This window comes from Schistocerca nitens, chromosome 9 (genome assembly GCF_023898315.1).
Source record: "Schistocerca nitens isolate TAMUIC-IGC-003100 chromosome 9, iqSchNite1.1, whole genome shotgun sequence".
In the NCBI taxonomy this organism is placed as follows: Eukaryota; Metazoa; Arthropoda; class Insecta; order Orthoptera; family Acrididae; genus Schistocerca; species Schistocerca nitens.
In genome coordinates, this window is record NC_064622.1 from 59411246 (window position 1) to 59421683 (window position 10438).

Here is a 10438-nt window from a genome sequence, read left to right on the forward strand (position 1 = left end):
AGTGCCTGGCAGAGGGTTCATCGAACCACCTTCACAATTCTCTATTATTCCAATCTCGTATAGCGCGCGGAAAGAATGAACACCTATATCTTTCCGTACGAGCTCTGATTTCCCTTATTTTATCGTGGTGATCGTTCCTCCCTATGTAGGTCGGTGTCAACAAAATATTTTCGCATTCGGATGAGAAAGTTGGTGATTGGAATTTCGTGAGAAGATTCCGTCGCAGCGAAAAACGCCTTTCTTTTAATGATTTCCAGCCCAAATCCTGTATCATATCTGTGACACTCTCTCCCATATTTCGCAATAATACACAACGTGCTGCCTTTCTTTGAATGTTTTCGATGTACTCCGTCAGTCCTATCTGGTAAGGATCCCACACGCACACCGCGGATCAGTATTCTAAAAGAGGGCGGACAAGCGTAGTGTAGGCAGTCTCCTTAGTAGGTCTGTTACATTTTCTAAGTATCCTACCAATAATACGCAGCCTTTGGGTAGCCTTCCCCACAACATTTTCTATATGTTCTTTCCAGTTTAAGTTGTTCGTATTTGTAATACCTAGGTATTTAGTTGAATTTGCGGCTTTTGGATTAGACTGATTTGTCGTGTAACCGAAGTTTAACGAGTTCCTTTTAGCACTCATGTGGATGACCTCACACTTTTCGTTATTTAGGGTCAACTGCCACTTTTCGCACCAATCAGATATTTTTTCTAACTCGTTTCGCAGTTTGTTTTGATCCTCTCATGACTTTATTAGTCGATAAACTACAGCGTCATCTGCAAACAACCGAAGACGGCTGCTCAGATTGCCTCCCAAATCGTTTACATGGATAAGGAACAGCAAATGGCCTATAACACTACCCTGGCGAACGCCTGAAATCACTTCTATTTTACTCGATGACTTTTCGCCAATTACTACGAACTGTGACCTCTCTGACAGGAAATCGCAAATCCACTCACATAACTGAGACGATATTCCATAAGCACGCAGTTTTACTACGAGCCGCTTGTGTGGTACAGTGTCAAAAGCCTTCCGGAAATCCAGGAATACGGAATCGATCTGAATCCCTTGTCAATAGCACTCAGCACTTCATGTGAATAAAAAGAGCTAGTTGTGTTTCACGTGAACGATGTTTTCTAAACCCATGTTGACTGTGTGTCAATAGACCGTTTCCTTCGAGGTAATTCATAATGTTCGAACACAATATATGTTCTAAATTCCTGCAGCATATATACGTTAATGATATGGGACTGTAATTTAGTGAATTGCTCATACTACCTTTCTTGAATATTGGTGTGACCTGTGCAATTTTCCTGTCTTTGCGTACGGATCTTTCGTCGAGCGAACGGTTGTATGTGGTTGTTAAGTATGGAGCTGATGCATCAGCATACTCGGAATGGAGTAAACTGTTCGAATTGTAGCATGAAGGTTCAAAACATTATGTTACTTTGTAACATAGTTCAAGTTTTTTTATATCATTGTACAGTCAGCTCTAAATATAACCTTAAATGAATTAATTATTAGGACACATCGCCACACTGTCCACAGAGTAATATACTCAATCTCTAATTATCAAGGAGGCGTTTCGTTTACAAGCGGCGACGTTGTTGCTCTGATTTTTTTTTTTTCAACCATGGGCTAAAATTTCGACACATTGTTTTAAGTTTAGGAATGTTTATGCGTATTCAGAGTCTAATGATACAGGTTTTTCTTTTGACAAATGGCTTGAATGAAAAATTTTGGGCACCTTGATGTTTTACACTTTTAGAAAACGATTTGTGACATACAAAACTGCTCATCCTGTTGTTTCGGCTATGTCCAGTATTCATTCCTTGATCACACTCTAACGCTCATCATACCACAGGGGAGGGAGCTGTTCATAGAAGTCGACAATCTCAAAAGTTCCACGTCGTAAAAATATTAGGGTTGTTTTGCTGGAAGGCGTTGCTCCTGTTGTCAGAAACGGCTGTGAATGACTCTCTGCATCTGATGCATTAGAATTCTCATCCAATCATTGAACCGAGCGTATTGACACAGTGGTTAGCACATTGGACACGGATTCGAAAGGACAGCGGTTCAAATCCACGTCAGACCACGCAGATTAAGATTTCCCCTGAATTCCCTACATCACTTCAATCAAATGCTGAGAGGGTTCCTTTGAAAATGGCACGTCCGCTTCCTAATCGGAGCTTGTGTTTCGTGTCTAATGACCTCGCTATCGAAGGGACGTTAAATCCTAATCCCATTCTTCTTTCTACCAGTTTGTACTGTTTTTGAGAGTCGCAAACAGTACTCTTGCCGGTATCTTCATATACGATCAATCAACGACATGGGATACTTCTATACTCCCGAAAAGTTTTGCTAGAATATTGCGACTTATTCATTTCTGTGGTTTTTACTGTGATAACAACATACCTTTGCTCCAACTGACATCTTGGATGTTGACAATACTTGTGCTCTCTCGTAGCAGAACATTATCTTTTACAGCGTTTGGTAAGCAGATTTTAACACTTTTTTAAATTCCTTCAGAAACAGGAGAAATGTAAATTACAAAAGCCACTTATTACCACCACAGCTCGCGAAAGAATTAAGAATGACATAGAAATTAAAAAGAAGTAAAACCACGCGGGATGAGAAATCAATATCACTATGCTGCTCACATTTTGATTGGAATTAAATATTAGGAAAAAATATGAAAATATGCAGAGCACTTCAAGATTTAGAAGTTCATCCTCGTACATAGGAAAAATACTGTCAGGAGTTTTACTCTAAAGGCGATGTCAATTCGTTTGAGTTCGGAGGAAAAAAAAATTTAGCAAGCGATATGTCGATATATAACCCTGTATGTTATTGTCAAAAAATGTGGAACGCTTCACGATTTTGCGTGTCATCCTTGCGCAGGGGCCATGCTAATCTTCTCTGTATCGTTCCAATTTTAGTATATGTACTGCCGAAGCAAGTACGTAAGTGTAGGATGACTTTCTGTATATATAGTTACATGCTTCCAGTAAAAGTATGTTCTAAAAGTAGTGGAGTATTACGTATCGGCATTTTTCATAAAAATAAGATAGTGGTCTAAAAAGTGTAACGTTTGAAGAGACACACTATGTTCTATGTATTTACTGGAATTTCGTCATATTACTGGAATGTGTAGAGAAATAATTAACAAAGTTTTGTCGCCTTGTTCCCCTATATTCGGAGACACTGCGCCTACCACGCCATCTCGTAGTTACTGCGTCACTCACACTACTTGGGAAGAATACGTGACGATAAACATGTGCTTCGAAACGAAATTTCAAATTTGGATGTTAATAGAACTGTTGTTAGCTAAACGGTAATTCAACATTTAATTCATCTCACACTCACACTACTTGGGAAGAATACGTGACGATAAACATGTGCTTCGAAACGAAATTTGGATGTTAATAGAACTGTTGTTAGCTAAACGGTAATTCAACATTTAATTCATCTCACAGTGTCAAGTTACCACCGAAACTGCTACGGCTATTTTAAAAGAATTAATTTGTAGGCTAGTGCCCTCAGTAATTTCTCTTCTGTTAAACAATATATTTTTTAAACTTGTTATTGTTATTTATTCATCATTCTTAAAGAATCTACATGTAATCGGCGTCAATATTAGCAGCCTAAAAACAAGTTTTTAGAACAGAATATCTGTTAGCATTTCTGCATGTTTTCCAACACGCAACCGGTTACGATAATTAACGTTTTACACTTATACAGGTACATGTACACACAAATACATGCATTCACGAGTGATTCTCATTAAACTCCAATGTTCAAATATTCATATATTTTGAGCCACTCGAGATTTGGGAGATCACTACCCTCTTTAAGACTGTACATTGCTTCACAGGGTGGGTATAAATCTTTGAGAAAATATACACTAAATAGTTAAAAAAATACACAGTTAACAGATATTTTTTAAAAAATTAAAAGGTACATTTCTTCAAATAATGGGTATTTACCTGAGAGAAGAGAAACTGACTTGTACTTATGCCTCATGTGTTCAGACACACTATTGCTGATTATGCTAGGTCAGATTCTAAGAATTTCTGTATGCTGTAAAGCCAGTGCTTTATTGCGAGTGATCTTAGATTTGTTCTAAAATCATTTAACTCTGTGGTGTTCTTTAGTAGTGTTGGAAGATGATTGTACAATTTTATACCCATATATTTAACACCTTTGTTGTGGAGTAGACTGGCCAATCAACAGTACTGAGATTTTTGATTTTGTGTCATGATGGATTTTGGGTTCTAGAAGAGCAATCGTTGTACATTATTGAAGAATATTTCTCTGCTGATTGAACAGTGTCTGCCTCAGCTGTAGTTCAGCATGTTGGGTGCAAGTAGCCAGCAATGGCACCACTAAAGAGGCAGTCACATTGGTGAACATCCGAGAAGCACAAAGCATTCGGAAGTCAGGGAGACAAAAGAAGATTCCAAAAATCTGCACCGATGATTTTTTATGGACAAAATCCCTCCAAACAAAATTGAGGTAAGTGATGTAATAATAATGCCCTTAGGAAATTTGGACGTCAATTTAAAATCCGGTTGACAAATAAATTTCAATGACAAATATCTCTCCATACACCACCGAAATGACCAGTCAGTCACAAACAAGGTTTCAGACATTGAGGTTTTGCTAAACACTAAACTGCATTTTGTCGATGTTCTGTGTTTCTCGGAAAACTGGTTAAAGGCAGATCAGGTTGCTTCATTTACAATACCAGGCTACACACTTGCAAATAACATCTATAGAAGAAACCACAAAAGTGGAGATACTGTTATTTTATGTAAAAGTGGGTTGAAATTGAAAGCTATTGATAGTTTTAAGTGCCTCAGTACAGAAATAGACTTTGAAGCAACACTTGTAGAAATCAGTGGTGCAAATACAGTTGTGTGTATTTGTCGCTCTCCAAATGGGAACTTTGAGGCATTTATCAATAAACGAGAAACATTACTAATTAGGATACATGTAGGCAAGAAATCAATAGTTCTGTATGGGGATTTCAACACCTGACTTTCTTGAAACAAGCAGGAGAAATGGACTGTTGCTCAACCTAACAGATACTTTCAGTTTAAAACAAACAATTACAACCCCAACAAGAATTACAAAAACTTCTGCCACTACTGTGGACCAAATATTTGTTAACACACCCTATACAAAAAATGTGTAAATACAAATTTTAATGATCATGAAGCTCAAGTGGTAACCTTCTCAGACTGTTTACTACCCATCCAAAACCATAAAAGGACTGTGACTGCATGAAGTTTCTACAGCAAAGCATAGACACATTCAATCACTTGTTATCAAGAGAAAGCTGGGAAGAAGTTTCTCAGTTGCATGACACCAACAAAAAGTTTGATAAGTTCTATGACATCTCCAACTATTATTTTGAAACACTATGCCCTCTCATAATACAGGCATTAAGGAACACAAATCTAAAAGCAAAGTCATATGTAACAAGAGGCATAAAAGTCTCATGTGACACAAAAAGAAAATTGCTCAGTTACAGAAAAAAACACAACAGATCCCCTCTCCTTAACAGTTACATCAGGTGTATAGAAAAGTCGTATGTCAGGCAAAAATAATGGCCAATGATCAGTTTATATCAGAGTTGGAACATAAAAGCAAAGCAATCTGGAAAGTAATATAGCAGGAAGGAAATAGTAAAAGGGAAAATATGACACTGAACTGTGACAACAAGAGAATTAGTGGCCCGCAGCAGATTGCAAATTTCTTCAGGCAGTACTGTGAAGACAATACAAAAAATCTATGCCAAAGTGATCCCTATTCATAAAAAAAGTGACAAAGCAAATTTGGAAAACTATAGACCAATGTCATTATTATCAATTTTTGCCAAAGAATCATGTATAACAGCTGTATGGAATTTCTGGATAAGAACAAAATCCTTGCTGATGCCCAACATGGTTTTTGGAAAACTAAATCTACGACCAAAGCCATATATAATTTTTGCAAAATGCTGTAGAAGCACTGGATAATAAAGAAAATGCTGCTGATATTTTCTTAGATCTAAGCAAAACTTTTGACATTTTGGACCACAGAATCCTGCTGGTAGAACTCCAAAAGTATGGCATTAGAGGCACCACATTAAAATAGTTCTCCTCCTACCTGACAAATCTGAAACAAAAAGTAGTTATAGCTTATGAACTAAATTATAGCACTAGAACATATTTTTCAGATGCAGGATCCATTCTCATGCCTATTTCTTTCCTTCTATATATAAATGACCTAGATGTAAGCATACAGTTACAACTAAATATTTTGTTTGCACGTGACACAGGCATTCTTCTTACAGGGGAAACACAAACACAGCTACAAGAAAACATAAATGAAACTACAGACCAGCTAAATGACTGGTTTGGAGGAAATAAACTAATAATAAACATTTCCAAAATAACTGCGCTTAATTTCTGTTTGAAAGGGGAAGCCTGCAACACTTCTGTGACAATAAATGGCAGTAGAATTGCATCCTCACTGGAAACAAAATTTTTAGGCTTCAAAATGTTTTTAAATGGCTCACACATAAAACAAAAACAAATACAACACTGAAAAAAGTACACTACAGTCCATGCTTACTTGCACACAAAGCAAGCTTCCACACTGTTAGAATTGCATACTTTGCCCATTTCCACAGTATCCTACGATATGGAATTATATTCTGGGATAACACAGCTGCTAGCTCTGTAATCTACCTAACCCAAAAAAGAGCTATAAGAGCAATGCACCATGCAAAACAGACTGACTCATGTAGGGCCCCTCTGTCAGAAGTCTTCCATACTCCCTCTCTCCGGTCTTTTTATTCTAGAAAATTGTAAATATGCGAGGAAAAATATCAAAGAGATAAATAAAATCTGTAAAGTACATGAACATAATACCAGGCAAAAAGACAAACTCTGTGTTCAGTCAGTAATGACAACAGCCTTTAAAACCTGTAATAAAAATAGCCAATACAAATGTACAATAGTCTGCCACATAAAATTAATGTTATTTTTTCATTTTCTCTGTTTCACAATTCCCTAAGGGCATTCTTATTAGATCACTGCTTCTATTCAGTGGCAGAATTCTTAAACCATGGGAAGTACAATAGACATGAAGCAAGAATATGCAAAAACTACTACAGCTGCTAAAGCAAGGTCAAATATAATGAATTTATTGTACCATTAAAATAAATTTTAAAGTTATATGTATCCCGTCTGTGTGTTTTAGCGTCATATTTTACATTGCAATATAGTATTCATTTTATTGTGCTAATATTACTGAAAGATGCTATCTGTCCAGGCATGGCAGGTGAATGACATAGAATTGGTAATAAAGGTAATGTGCCTGCCTACATTTATGAACAAGTAGGTGTTAACCATACGCCTTTCCAGTTTCAGAATATTTATGTATGTATTATTTGAGTGATTACATTGTATAAGTACACATTATTCGAATAAGTAAGCAGTTAATAATAGATTTGCTAGAACTGGAGCCATGTATTCACTGTTTGTTATTCAAATTACCTTGAAGGAATTCTTCGATTGAATATCAGCAGTATGCATTTATTTATTGCTATTGATATCATCACAGTTTGTACAAATTAAAAGCAAGCCGGTGGATATCCCCTACTATTAGGTTATCAAGTCAAACTCTAGTTCATCAAAACCAACTTTAAAAAAAAGGAAATAATAAAGATAAGTACTAATAGAATATGTTATGACATACAAGAAATGTTTTAGGAATCTGATTAAAAAAGCTAAAAAAAAGCAGTATACTGGACTGGAACTCTGGTTGTCACCACCATGGAAAAAGATCAAAAACTCACTTACATTGGTTCCCCATTCTATTTCACAGCAAAAGTGTTAAATATGTGGGAATAAGATTATACAATCATATTCCAGCACTAATAAAGAGCATCACAGAGCTAAAAGATTTTAGAACAAATCTAAGATAACTTCCAATAGAATACTGCCTTTACAGCATACAGGAATTCTTAGAATCTGACCTGGTACAATAAGCAATTGAGTGTCTGAACAGCATGAGGCATATGCCTAAGTCAGTTTGTCCACTTAATATATGTGAGTGTGAGTAAATGAACAAATGAATATAAATTTTACAGTTGTATATCAGAGCCTGTAAGCAGAGGACAAATATTGGACCCATTTACAATTAAGCTGGGAAGATGGTTTGTCACCATGACTTTTCAGCTGTGCTCTGGAATACATGGTAAGGGAATGTTACAAGGAAAATCCTAAAAACATAAGAATTGGAACGAAGAAAGATCAAATAAACTTAAATAGCTTGGGATTTGCAGATGACAGCATTACTAGCTAATAATGTCCAGGAAGCCAGAAACCAAATAATAAGATTAACAGGCACTATTAGTCTGGCCAGCATCATGTAGGGGCATTGACATGTCTATGAGTTTGCATATTTTACTGTAGCTCATCAAAGGGTAACTCCAAAAGCTAGCAAGTTTTCTTCCTTTTGTGTGTGCCTATCAACAACTCAATGCTTCTGCTTTGTGTTGAGTGGTATTCTTTAATTGTAGAGTATTTACATTCTACAAAACTTTCCTACAACATTTAATGTGATAATGATATAGTCTGCAGAGTTCAAATATTACTGAGTTGTTTACGTGTGTATGTTCTTTTCTGAATGTCTACTAGTTATTTATTTTCTGAACTCAGTAGTGCAGTATGCTTCTCCTCTCAGATAAATACGCATTATGTGAAGCAGTGTTTTTTTGTGATATCAGTTAGTTACGTATTTTCTGAAATCTTTTGTATGTATTTTCTCACAGATCAATACCCGTCATGCGAAGCAATGTGCAGATTGCTGAACATGTTAGTCCCTCGTGGGAGTGTGTTAGGCCCATTACTGTTTCTCATTTGCATTTCCCACTGTGGATCACATAACATGCAAAATTTATATATGCCATACTGAGTAACTATTTTACTATTGTGATTTATCTGTTTAATTATTAACTTTGTCAGTCACTTACTAACCACACAATTTTAGTTGGCCTCTGAACAGAGGAAACTGGGAGCGGAAACTTTGCGATTGACTCGTAACTACATTTGGTGCTGAGACAAGCCCCACCTCCTTTTCCCAGGGCAACCGACTTACAGAATATTAAAGAAATGAACATGTAAGGGATTAATGTGTCGCAGAACTGACATGAAAGTTTATGGCGACTCATTTGAAGGACGAGGTACAGCCTCTCCACTAATTTTTGTAAAAAATATTAACAATCACAATGCACATGGATCAACACTATTCAGAACAGCTACTTATTGTTATGGTGCACAATACTGTTACATAGCAAAAGTTGGCCATGAGTGTAAACGTTCCGGATCGGCACAAAGTCACACAAGTTCCACCGTTCACAGAGGTGCACCGTAAAAGTGTGCCACCAGTTACTATGTAGTTCATTTATCTTGTAATAGCTCTATTAAGAAACTTTTTGTTGTTATTGTCACTTACTTAAATATGCAGTGTATTTATCATACATTATTTTCTTACACATAAAGACATTTGCCCAAGTTTGTATTATTATAATTATTCTTATTATTGTGTTAACTTTGATGACACCAGTTGCATGTAAATTTGCTCAAAGATGAAATAAAACATTTGTACTTTGCATGTTTTGTATTTTATTTGTTGATGAAAGCAGTATAATAATTACTGGTTGGACGCCAGAAATGTTAGGAGTAAAATCTGACAACACACAACTGGTCAACAAACGATAAGGTAGCCCCAAATATAAAATAGATAAATAACATGAACTTTTGTATATGTAAAAAATCTAATACAACTAGACTTAAAGGATATAATGAGACCACAGAGTGTGTAGCTAACACAAAATTTTTAGGTATCTATGTTGATCATCAATTAAAAGTGGGAGTATTTAGAATTAGTACAGCATGATTTGCAACGTAAATGTTAACCACGGTGTATAGTAGCTCATGCCTAAGACCAATATTTTGCATACATACATTCTATCATCATTTGTGGTATAATATTCTGGGGAGGGGAGAGGGAGTGGGAAAGCTCAGAATATGGAGAATGTGTTCAAACTGGAAAAATGGGCCATCTGAATAATGAGCAAGTTATAAAAGGCCCCCTTGCATTGAGCTGCAATAAAATCTCAATTAAGTGTTACTTTTGGGACTAAGGGGCTGTCAGAACACTAAAAGGTCAGATAATTAGAGGAGGCTGAAACAAGCCATTTACAGGACCCAAACCGGTGTAATAAATCAAAATTAAGTAAAAAGTTGTGTTTCTAATAAAGACAAGGAAAACAAAACATTAGACACTGAAAATATATTTAAGAAAGTGTAAAATGTTTTTTGTTCCAATTTCTTCAACTTTGAATTTGTGGCTGCATCATGCCGCTTCTTCACCCACAGTATC

General features: G+C 36.2%; 1 long non-coding RNA gene and 1 other non-coding gene across 2 annotated transcripts; one reads left to right on the plus strand and one right to left on the minus strand.

Moving 5' to 3' along the window:
- Positions 1 to 2854: 2854 nt before the first annotated feature.
- LOC126204712 (U6 spliceosomal RNA) lies at positions 2855 to 2961 on the minus strand. Its single transcript, XR_007540520.1, has one exon. It is a non-coding gene; the product is annotated as a U6 spliceosomal RNA (small nuclear RNA).
- Positions 2962 to 3308: 347 nt separating this feature from the next.
- LOC126204475 (uncharacterized) lies at positions 3309 to 9630 on the plus strand. Its single transcript, XR_007540513.1, has 3 exons — positions 3309 to 3446; positions 4328 to 4513; positions 8826 to 9630. It is a non-coding gene; the product is annotated as an uncharacterized LOC126204475 (long non-coding RNA).
- The last annotated feature ends 808 nt before the right edge of the window (positions 9631 to 10438 follow it).